Source organism: Lynx canadensis, chromosome B2, assembly GCF_007474595.2.
Source record: "Lynx canadensis isolate LIC74 chromosome B2, mLynCan4.pri.v2, whole genome shotgun sequence".
NCBI classification, from domain to species: domain Eukaryota; kingdom Metazoa; phylum Chordata; class Mammalia; order Carnivora; family Felidae; genus Lynx; species Lynx canadensis.
In genome coordinates, this window is record NC_044307.1 from 71,823,622 (window position 1) to 71,836,171 (window position 12,550).

The following is a 12,550-nucleotide window of genomic DNA, read 5'->3' on the forward strand; positions in this document are numbered from 1 at the left end:
AAGACCCAAGAAAGTTTCTTGGTGCCAAAATAGGGGTTTTGCATCAGCATTGGTGATGTTTGCCATGGTGGCATTCTGAACTTGGTCACAGACCACATTGTCCACACAAGTTGTCATTGAATCCTTGGTAAATTTCTTCTCAGGCGGAATAACCTGTGAAATAGTGTCTACTTGGATCAAGCAATCACTCATTGCAAGAAAAAGAATAAATCAGGTTCTTTGGCTCTTCCTTAAAAATTGTGACTCAATCTAAAGAATATAGTTCTTTCGTATTCTTCTAGGATAATTACACACATTTTATTGCTATGGGGAAAGTTATGATGGGCCAAAATCCATCTGCAAGGTTACAGCCTGTACAGGGCAGATTTTAATCCTAAGCACACTGCAGAATCCCTGTTATTCAACCAATAACCTGTTGGACAGGTAAATGAAGAAATAAGTAAATGACAACAACTCTTTGTGAAATAGGTTTTCAATTAAACTATTGATGGGTGTGGGTCTAGTATTCTTTTAGTTTTTTTTAAAAATATTCATTTTTGAGAGACAGAGCATGCACGTGTGCGCACACTCGCGCGGGGGAGGGGCAGAGAGCAAGAGAGAGACACTCAGAATTTGAATCGGGTTCCAGGCTTTGAGCTGTCAGCACAGAGCCCAACACAGGACTCAAACCCACGAACTGTGAGATCATAACCTGAGCTGAAGTCAGTTGCTTAACCAACTGAGCCACCCAGGTGCCCCATTTTTTAAGCTTTTTTTTTAAGTTTGTTTATTTTGAAAGAGACAGAAACAGCTTGAGTGGGGAAGGGGCAGAGAGAGGGAGAGAGAAAGGATTCCAAGCAGGCTCTGTGCTGCCAATGCAGAGCCTGACGTGGGGCTCACACTCACAAAACTGTGAGATCATGACCTGAGCCAAAACAAAGAATCGGATGCTTAACCGATTGAGCCACCCAGGTGCCCCGGGTCTAGTATTCACAATTTATGAAGTGTTTATGAATTTATGAAGTGTTTTCACACATTGATTTACTTGCTTATTTGTGAAATTTTTTCTGTACACCTTAACTTTTCATTTTTACTTAAAACAAGAGTCTATAAGTAAAAAATAAAATACTAAGAAAAAATAACATTTTCATCCAAACCCATGAAAAATTATCATTTTTGTGTGTGCCTATATTTTAGGATCCTTAGGTTAAGTTCCAAATTCATGGTTTTATTTTAAATAGCTATATTGCTTATATTAAGAAATTCATCTTTAGATAGCCCAGCAGCTAAATTATCTGAAGTGATTAAAATATATAAATTTCATTTGATTCCACTTTTTTCTGAATGTTTATTTATTTATTTTTGAGAGGGAGGGAGAGAGAGAGAGAGAGAGAGAGAGAGAGGAGGGAGGAGAGAAAGAGAGAGAGAAGCAGTGAGAGAGGGAGACACAGAAACCGAAGCAGGCTCCAGGCTCTGTCTGAGCTGTCAGCACAGAGCCTGACACGGAGCTCAAACCCAGGAACCGGACTATGAGATCATGACCTGAGCTGAAGTTGGACGCTTAACCAACTGACCCAACCAGGCACCCCTGATTCCACTTTTAAAATACTTATTTGCCTTAAAAAGGCAAATTTTTACTTTTATAATGTAATATACAGTAAATTTTACCCCTAGAATGTTTAAAATAGTGACAATGTCAACTGCCTGATTATTTAACAATAGAAGAGAATTTGCTCTTCATTCTATATAAATCTGAAACTCCCTTTAATACTAGCGGATACAGGGAGGCCAGAAATGAGACTAATTCATTTAAATTTAGAGCAATTTGTTATACGGTGGCATTTCTTTTCTGTAAAAATATAAAAAATTCAGGAGATGCAAAAGCAGGTTTTGCTGCAAACTGTGCACTAAAATAAGAATGGAAAGTGGACAAAAACTAGAACAGTAGTTGTGAATTGCCTTTTTTGTTATGGTTAAGGGCACTTTTCTGCTCAATAGTTTTAATAAAGAAATCCCCCTAGCTATCCCCCCAATCAGTTTGAACATAACTCAAGCATTATACACATTGTTCCCTGGATTTATGCCTTCGTGATTTCAAATTATGTCCAGCATCCTGCCAAGACTTAGATTGTTGTACCGTAGTTAAAAATCAGATTCCAAAGCAACTAGAAATCCATGTTTTTCCTGTTTCAAAATAAAATTCTATTTACAGTAAACCTAAAAAAAATGGTTTTTGTAGTTGAGCAAGTCGTCAGTAGAATTATAGACCGCTCAGAGAGATGAAGTTCAAATGAACTTCGTGATACTTTCTTTTCCAAATTCTCAGCTAAATATCTTCAGGCATTGGTTCCCAAGCTACAGGATGTCAGTCTCTGAGGTTCGAAGATGTTACTGCAAGGGCTTCTCAGCTTCCTAGATGGCTGTTCACGGAATAGTTTAGATGTTACACACATAAATGTGCTACCAGCTTCCAAACGTATGTGCTAGATGTTAATGTGATTCATACAACTCCAATTCATTAGCTAAGTCACTATAACTGTTTTTCGTAATATATCTCCTCTGTCAATGGGCAATTGCTTTGGGGGAAGGATAGTATTAGGTAATATTTCTTAAAATTAAGAAGTCTTTGGGGGCGCCTGGGTGGCGCAGTCGGTTAAGCGTCCGACTTCAGCCAGGTCACGATCTCGCGGTCCGTGAGTTCGAGCCCCGCGTCGGGCTCTGGGCTGATGGCTCAGAGCCTGGAGCCTGTTTCCGATTCTGTATCTCCCTCTCTCTCTGCCCCTCCCCCATTCATGCTCTGTCTCTCTCTGTCCCAAAAATAAATAAACGTTGAAAAAAAAAAAATTTAAAAAAAAAAAATTAAGAAGTCTTTGGTTAAAAATTAGAGCAGTGGCTCCTGGGTGGCTCAGCCAGTTGAGTGTCCGACTTCAGCTCAGGTCATGATCTCACGGTGCATGGGTTCAAGCCCCCCGTGGGTCTCTGTGCTGACAGCTCAGAGCCTGGATTCTGCTTGGGATTCTGTATTTTCTTCTCTCTCTGCCCCCTCCCCTGCTCACACTCCGTCTCTCTCGCTCAAAAATAAACATTTAAAAATATTAGAGCAGATACATAACTAGAGAAAATAGCCATGCCAATGGTCATCTGTATTGACAAAAATATATAAAGACAGAAATAAACACCTACCCAACTAATTGTCAGAGATCTATGCTTCTCTCAGCTCATAATGATAGCCTTGGGCAAATAACCCCAGATACGTTAACACAAAAAAGAATACAATTTAGGTAAAACAAAGAAACTTTATTTAACACTTCATGAAGTAGACCGTCTCCTTTCAGAGAACTGCAAAATGGGGGCAGAAGGACCAGGGGCTTTTATAGGATAAAGAATAAAGAACAAAGAGGAGAAAAATAGTAACTATCAGGTTGGCTGAGGCCACACAGTCAACCTTGTTTGGGGTGAGAAGGTCCAGAGGTGGCTAGGCGTTTGCAGATTGGCTGACTGGATACAGGGCGTCTTAGGCCTTCATCTTGGGCTTAGAAAATTATTTCAACATATATCAAGCTTCAAATGTATTGCCAGACAATTTGGAAAATATGTTTTAAACCCTCTTATGTTTGAGGGGTTGTGCTCCCACAAAAAGGAAGGTGCACAGGCCCAATAATCCACCACAAAGCTGTGCATCCTTCCTCTGGGCAGTTGTGATTGAATTCTTCATGGCTAGCAAAGCCGTTTCAGGCATTGACATTTGAGATCTCACTGTACATCTAGGAACATTGGCAAGGAACAAGAAGTATTTTGAAATAGAATAGAAGTGCACTGTGGTGTTGTAACTGAACTCAAGAGATTCACCACTTGGGGTGTATTTAGTTGAACACAAGGAAGTGTTGAAAGCAAAGAACTTTTATTGTTGTAAGTAAGGAGATGGGCAGATAGCTCTCAAAGCACTGTCTTCTTGTGGGGTTAGTACAGGAAGCTGTTACTCAGTATATTAGGGGGGCAGGGGCAGGGATCTGGCGTATACATGAAGGGACTTGTACATTTTCTATTGAGCACTTCTGCACAACTGCATTTGCCTGGTATGTCAACGTGCTAGTGCATACACTGTATGTTAAAAAAATGATGGGAAACCCCACCCATAGGAGAAGATCTGAGCATGAAAATGAGCTAAATGTAGAAACTAACTCCTAGATGACCCAGATGTAGACTTCAGCAGACAAAGACTATAAAGAACCTATGATAAATGTGTTAAAAAAATATATTCAAAGAAAAAAATACATGCGATTATTAAATTTCTCATAGAGATGTTTAAATTTAATGCCACATTAAATGTGCATCTCTAAAACAATGGTTAAAAGAGAGAATCCCTTTCAAAAAAAAAAGGGAAAGGAAAGAAAAGGAAAGGAAAGGAAAGGAGCTAAAAAGGTAACTGGGGCAAGGGGGGAGGGGTGCGGGATGGGGCTTCTGCAGGGTCCTCAGCTTCAAACCAGCTCAAACTGGTTCACCTAAGGGGCTGTCAGGTGAAACACTTAGCTGGATGTCTTCTAGGTGGGAACTGCTGGTTCTGCAAAACAAAACACATTCCTTCCCTGCTTTTGTCCCTTCGCCTCCTCCCTTCTGCAAATAGCTTTCAACCCTCTTATTTGAGTGACTTCCTGTTGCATCCTGGCTCGAGGTATCAGCAAATGGCTGACCAACAACCCTGGCTCAAAGCCAGCCTAAAGCAGTCTGGAGGCAGAGGGGAGTCTAGCTGTTTCCTTGTGTTATGACTAATTTCTCTCCTCGGGAGCACTACTACTGTTTATTTCAAATTCACCAGGAGTCAGCAATTGTTCTAAATTCTTTGCCATTAATTCTTTGCCATTATTTCACTTAAATCTTGTAACACTTAGGACACAGCAAATGAAGAAACAGAGATTGTGAGAAATTCGGTGGACTTGAGGTCATTTGAGTGAGGAGTGGTAGATTTAACAGATTTAATTTCAAACCCTTTAGCTTTAGCAGATACCGGTGACAGGCTAAACCCTGACAGAGATGTGAATTGGGCAAAGTCCTCCCTCTTCTTTGTCTCCTGTTGTTTACTGATAAATGTTTCAGGGCAGCCCCTCCTTCTGTATAACTGGTATAACTTGGTGGCTCAAAGTGAGTCACATACAGCTGGATTCACACCCCTATTCTGTTACTTGCTGCATGTCTTGCTGTTCCTTGCTTGTTGTCTTGTGCAACTGACTTAACCGGTAGCCGGGTGCAAGAGCACCTGGCTCTGGGGATCCCACACAGACCAGGTTTGGCCACTCATCACTGACAAAATCCAAAGGCAGAGAGAGGAGTGGTGATGAAACAAGAAATTTATTTTAGTGAGGCCAACACCAGGAAGACAGCAGACTCACATCTCAAAGACTGTCTCCAAAATGCTGAAAATACTTCCAGGTTTATATAAGGAAAACATGGGGCAAAGGTGGGTGGGGTACTTGCAGGTGATCCATGAAGGTCAAATTGATCATTGTCTTGCAGTCCTTATTGCATGAGGGGGTAGTTTCAGTTCCCATCAGGGGACGCTTTGTTCTAGGGATCTTCCCCCAGAGCCAAGAGGAAAACTGGAAAGAAGAACCCAACCAGAAAGTTCAAGGCCAAAATGGAGGCAGCCAAATGAAATTCTCTTTCAAATCGGCCAACTTTTTCCCATAAGGATCTTGTGATGAAATTAGACAGCACTATCATTCATTCAAATTTTAGCTGAAAACTCATGGCCTTCCAGCAATCTAGGTACAGACTACTGACAGAGTTCTGTCCTCACAGCTGAAAGTTTAGTTTGGCAGTGTGATGTTATGGTTAATAATAAATATATATTGGGTCTTCATCTGTTTCTGGCACAGAGCCCCTAACCCCTTCCCCCGCCCCCAATGGCCTAAGTTATTAGCATGACAAAGGTATGTTTTGACATTTTAATGAGGTAACTTTTGGAAGGCACCTAAGGATGGCCTTTGGAGCCAACCACATGATTAGGAGATTAGTAATTTTAGTCTCCTTTCTATCCTCCTCCGACCTCTGGGGACCTGGGAGGGGGACTGGAGGTTGGGTTCAACCTCCAACTGCAAAAGATTTAATCAATCATGCCAATGTAATGAAGCCATAAAAACCCAAAAGGATGTTTGTAGAGCTTTTAGGTAGGTGAACAGGTGGAAGTGCTGGGAAAGTGGTGTTACTCTTCCCACATACCTCGCCCTATGCATCTCTTCCATCTGGATGTTCCTCTGCATCCTTCATCATTCTTTTATAATACATTGATAGGGGCACCTGGGTGGCGCAGTCGGTTAAGCGTCCGACTTCAGCCAGGTCACGATCTCGCGGTCCGTGAGTTCGAGCCCCGCGTCGGGCTCTGGGCTGATGGCTTGGAGCCTGGAGCCTGTTTCCGATTCTGTGTCTCCCTCTCTCTCTGTCCCTCCCCCGTTCATGCTCTGTCTCTCTCTGTCCCAAAAATAAATAAACGTTGAAAAAAAATTAAAAAAAATATATATATAATACATTGATAAATGTAAGTGTTTCCCTGGGTTCTGTGAGCTGCTCTAGCAAATAATCAAATCCAAGGGGAGGAGATGGGCACCTCCAATTTGTAGCCAAGTCAACCAGAAGTTGTGGGTAACTTGGGGACCTACTAGTTGCCATTGGCATCTGAAGTGGGGACGGTCTTGTGGCACTGAGCACTTAACTTATGGGATCTGATGCTTACTCCAAGTAGACCATGTCAGCATTGAGTTAAAATATAGCATCCCTAGCTGGTGCCACAGAGAACTGCTTGGTGGGGAAAAACCCCTACACACGTGATCAGAATTGTCAGAAGTGAAGTGTTCTGCATAAAACTAAAGGAGACATGTAGGAGGGAAAGACTGTTTTTTTCAATACAAGGTGTCAGGAAATTAAAAAAATATATGTAATTCATAGCATGTAATGCTATGAAGAAACATAAAACACGGTTAGAGAATGAGGAGATGGAGTGATAGGGCTGCTGTTTTAGATAAAGTTGTAATGTATGTTAATGTCAAACTCTTAACATTAGGACCTGACACATAGACTCAAGAGCTGTTGTCCATTATTGTCATTAGGCCATCCTGTTAATTCTAGCAGAAGAATTCTGGGGGACAACACTGAGGGGCCTTGTTTGGGTCTCATGTATGTATCTCCGAACCAATCACTATGACCAGGTTAATAGGTCATCCTGAGTCACATGACTTTTCTTGTGGTCAGGGACGAAGGAGACCCTGACCTGATAAGCCCTCTCTCTACCTGGATTGGAGTCAGGGTGGCACAGTTCTCCAAAGAATAGACAAGGCTATTACTGGGGTGGGGGTGGGGGAACACTGTTAATAAATACTTGTTAATCCAAGTTTCTTGGGAGAATACAACTAAAAGATATTCAGTGGAGAAACATTTTGTATCAGGATTAGGTTCTGAATTCAAAATGCCCTCTTAGTTAGAACCCAGCCTACTGGGAAGTCCTAATTCCAGCACCAGAATGAATTACTCTTTTCTTCCCCCTCAGCGTTCACTGTAAGTGTAATCACCGTCTGTCACCATACAATGTTATTACAATGTTATTGACTATGTTCCACATGCTGTACTCTTCATCTACATGACTAATTTATTTTATAACTGCAAGTTTGTACTTCATAGTTCCCTTTATTTATTTTGTCCATCCCTCCATCCACCTCCCCTCTGGCAACCACCAGTTCTCTATATTTAGAAGTCTATTTTTGGTTTGTGTCTTCATTTGTTTTGTCCTTCTTCATATAAGTGAAATCATATATTTGTCTTTCTGTCTGACTTTTCTCTCTTAGCATTATACCATCTAAGTCCATCCTTATCAAATTGGTAGGATCATTCTTTCTTATGGCTGAGTAATATTCCATTGTATACATCCATTGCAGACACATCCTCTTTCTCCATTTATCCCATGGACACTTGGGTTTCCATATTTTGGCTATTGTAAATAGTGCTACAATAAACATAGGGGAGCATGCCTTTTTGATTTAGTGTTTTTGGGTTCCTTGGGGAAATAGCCAGTAGTGGAATTATTAGATCATGTGGTATTTCCATATTTAATTTTTTGAGGAATCTCTATATATTTTCCACCGTGGCTGCACTAGTTTGCATTCCCACCAACAGTGCACAAATGTTCACTTTTCTCCACTTCCTCACCAACATTTGAGGTTGTCTTTTTGAATTTTTTTGTCTTTTTGAATCTAGCCATTCTAACTAGTGTCAGGTTATATCTCATTGTGGTTTTGACTTGCATTTTCCTGACGGATAAGTGATGTTGAGCATCTTCTCATGTGTCTGTTGGCCATCAGTATGTAGTCTTTGAACAAAAGATCTATTCAGGTCCACTGTCCATTTTTAGTCAGATGATGATGATTATGATTAGTGTTGAGTTGTATAATTCTTTATATATTTTGAATATTAAACCCTAATTGTATATACCATTTGCAAATATCTTCTGCCACTCACTAGGTTGCCTTTTGTAATGGTTTCCTTTGCTGTGCAAAAGTTTTGTATTTTAGTGTAGTCCCAATAGTTTATTTTTGCTTTCGTTTCCCTTGTCTAAAGAGATATATCCATCAATATGCTGCTAAGGCTTGTTCAAGAGACTACTGACTATGTTTTAGGAGTTTTATGGTTTCAGGTCTCACATTTAGGTCTTTACTGCATTTTTAATTTACTTTTGTGTATGGTGTAATAAAGTGGTCCAGTTTCATTCTTTTGTATGTAGCTGTCCAGTTTTCCCAGCATTATTTATTAAAGAGACTGTCTTTTCCCCATTGTATATTCTTGACTCCTCTGTTAGAGATTAATTGATCATGTAAACATGGATTTGTTTCTGGACTCTCTATTCTATTCTGTTGATCTATGTGTCTATTTTGTGCCAGTATCATACTGTTTTGATTACTATAGCTTTGTAGTATAGTTTGAAATCTGGGACTGTGGTACCTCCAGCTTTGTTCTTTTTCAAGTTTGCTTTGGCTCTTTGGGGTGCTTTGTGGTTCCATATAACCCTTAGGACTATTCTAGTTCTGTGAAAAATGTTGGTATTTTGGTAGGGAATGCATTGAATCTGTAGATTGCTTTGGGTAGTATGGACATTTTAACGGTATTAATATTTCCAATCTGTTAGCACAGAATATCTTTCCATTTGTGTCATTTTCAGTTTCTTTTATCAGGGTCTTATAATTTTCAGAGTATAGGTCTTTCATCTCTTTGGTTAAATTTATTCCTAGGTATTTTATGCTTTTCAGTGTAATTATAAATGGGATTATTTTCTTAATTTGTCTCTCTACTACTTCATTATTGGTGATAGAAATGCAAATATTGGTGTATATTAATTTTTTACTCTGTAACTTTACTGAACTCATTTATCACTTATAATAGTTTTTTGGTTGAGTCTTTAGGGTTTTCTAAATATAATATGTCATCAGCAAATAGTGACAGTTTTCCTTCTTCCTTACCAATTCAAATGCCTTTTATTTCTTTTTCCTCCCTGATTGCTGTGGGTAGGACTTCAATGCTATGTTGACTAAAAGTGATGAGAGTGGACATCTTTGTCTTTTTTTTCTGATCTTAAAGGAAGTTTTCTGTTTTTCACCACTGAGGATATTAGGTGTGGGTTTTTCATATGTGACCTTTATTTTGTTAAGTTATGTTCCCTCTAAACCATTTTGTTGAGAATTTGTATCATGAACAGATGTTGTATTTTGTCAAATGCCTTTTCAGCATCTGTTGGGGTGATCTTATGGTTTTTATTCTTCCTCTTGTTAATGTGATTTATTGCCTTGGTTGATTGCAAATATTGAACCACCCTTGTATACCGGAATAAATCCCACTTGATTGTGTTGAATGATTATTTTAATGTATTGTTGAATTTGGTTTGCTAATACTTTATAGAGTGTCTTTGCATCTATATTCCTCAGGGATACTGGCCTGTAGTTTTCTTTTTTGGTAGTGCCTTTTTCTGGTTTTTGTATCAAAGTAATGCTGACCTTGTAGTGAATTTAAAAGTTTTCCTTTTTCCTTGATGTTTTGGAATAGCTTGTGAAGAATAGACATTAACTCCTATTTAAAGGTTTGGTAGAGGGGCGCCTGGGTGGCTGTCAGTTAAGCATCTGACTCTTGATTTAGGTTCAGGTCATGATCTCACAGTTCATGTGTGAGAACTGTGTTGGGCTCTGTAATGTTAGCACAGAGCCTGCTTGGGATTCTCTCTCTCTCTCTCTCTCTCTCTCTCTTCCCCCCCACCCTCCCCTGTTCACACTCTCTGTCTTTGCCCCGCCCCCCCTCCCCTGCTCACATGCTCTCTCTCTCTCAAGATAAATAAATAAACTTAATAAAAAAGTTTGGTAGAATTCACCTGTGATTCCTTCTGATTCTGGACTTTTGGTTGTTGGGGTTTTTTTTTTTATTATGAATTCAGTGTCACTACTAGTAATTGGTCTGTTCAAATTTTCCATTTCTTATTCGGTTTTGGAAGGTTGTATGTTTCTAGGAATTTATTAATTTCTCCTAGCTTTCCAATTAGTTGGCATATAATTTTTCATAATATTCTCCTATAATTCTTTATATTTCTGTGGTATTAGTTGTTATTTCTCCTCCTTCGTTTCTGATTTTGAGTTCTCTTTTTCTTGATGGGTCTGGCTAAAGATTTATCAATTTTGTTTATCTTTTCAAAGAACCAGCTTTTAATTTTATTGATCTTTTCCATTGTTTTTTTTAGTCTCTATTTTATTTATTTCTTCACTCATCTTATTTCCTTCTACTGGCTTTGGGCTTTGTCCCTCTTTTTTCTAGCTCCTTTAGGTATAAGCTTAGGTTGTTTGAGATATTTCTTGAGGAAGATCTGCATTGCTATAAACTTCCCTTCTTAGAAGGGATGCTTTGGTTGCATCCCAAAATTTTGGACCATTATGTTTTCATTTTCATTTATTTCCATGTATTTTTAAAATTTTTCTCTTGATTTCTTTGTTGACTCATTGGTTGTTTAGTAGTGTTTGTTTGGCCTTCGTGTGTGTGCATTTTTTCATGTTTTTTTTTCTTGTGATTGATTTCTAGGTTTATACTGTTGTCAGAAAAGATGCTTGATAAGATTTTAGTTTTCTTGAATTTATTGAGACTTGTTTTGTGGCCTACCTAACATGTGATTTATCCTGAAAAATGCTCCATGTGTACTTGAAAAAAAAAATGTGTATACTGATATTTTGGGATGGAATATTCTGTATATATCTGTTATGCCCATCTGGTCTAATATGTGGTTCAAATAACGGTTTCCTTATTGATTTTCTGTCTGGATGATCTATCCATTGATGTAAGTAGTGTGTTAATGTCCCATACTATTATCGTATTACTGTCTCTTTCTCCCTTATGTCTGTTAATATTTGTTTTATGTATTAAAGTGTGCCTATGTTGGGTTTATAGATATTTACAATTGTTATATTCTCTTGTTGGATTGATCCCTTTATCATTGTGTGGTGCCCTTCTTTGCCTCTTGCTACAGTCTTTGTTTTAAAGTCTGTTTTGGAGCTTGGGCAGCAGCAGTAGTGGCAACAGTGAAGCAGCACAGCTTCATGAAGGCTCTTGTTTCACCATGGCACGTAGGCACCTGGTACAAACGTGCCCCACTTCCATGAAGCCCAAAAGTAAGGTCAGTTCTGCCAAGGAAGTGGTGAAGGAGGAGCCTAAGGGGAGGTAAGCAAGGTTGTTAGTTAAATCTGCTCCTGCAAAAGTGGAAATGAAGCCAAAAAAGGTAACAGGAAAGGATAACTTCTCAAACAAAAAAGTGCAAACAAAAGGGAAAAGGGGAGCAAATAGGCTGGAGGAAAATAGGCTGGAGTGGCTAACCAGGAAACAAAAGAATACTTACCTGCAGAAAATGGAGAAACTAAAAATGAGGAGAGTCCAGCCTCTGGTGAAGCAGGAAAGAAAGAAGCCACGTTTGATTAATATCAAATAACATGTCTTATCAGTGGTCACTGTCTTCCTTCTTGTACAATCCACAGGAATATTTTTATCAACTATTTTGTAAATGCAAGTTTTTTAGTAGCTCTAGAAACATTTTTAAGAAGGAGAGAATCCCACCTCATCCCATTTTTTAAGTGTAAAAGCTTTTATTAAGAGGTGAAATCATTTGCTTGTTGTTTATTTTTAGGTACAACCAGAAAATAGTGGGGTATTGAATATGGGAGGCTTTGACTATCTTGGATGTCAGATAAACATTCCATAGATGAGGTAGATTTTGTATCATATAATACCAAGCAAATGGTGATTTGGAGTCAGTCATGCATTTAATATGTCTTGAACATTTTAAATTACTTTTATTCCCATGTTATTTTTGGTAGAATTGTTGCCTAAAGAAAACTATTCCTTGATCTTGGCTCTTCACGTCAGAATTTTGTGCACTCTGTAACATCTTGGTAATAGTAGTCAAGTTTTCCTAGTAAATTTGTGAATGTGCTATGCAAGATTGAAAATTTGAGTATGTACAGTATATGGTATTAAATTATGAATTAATGGGACTTAACAATGTTACAGC

The 12,550-nt window shown here is 38.9% G+C and overlaps 1 pseudogene; it reads left to right on the forward strand.

Annotated features, from left to right (window-relative positions):
• Positions 1-11,605: 11,605 nt before the first annotated feature.
• On the forward strand, positions 11,606-11,961 carry LOC115514945 (annotated as a pseudogene).
• The last annotated feature ends 589 nt before the right edge of the window (positions 11,962-12,550 follow it).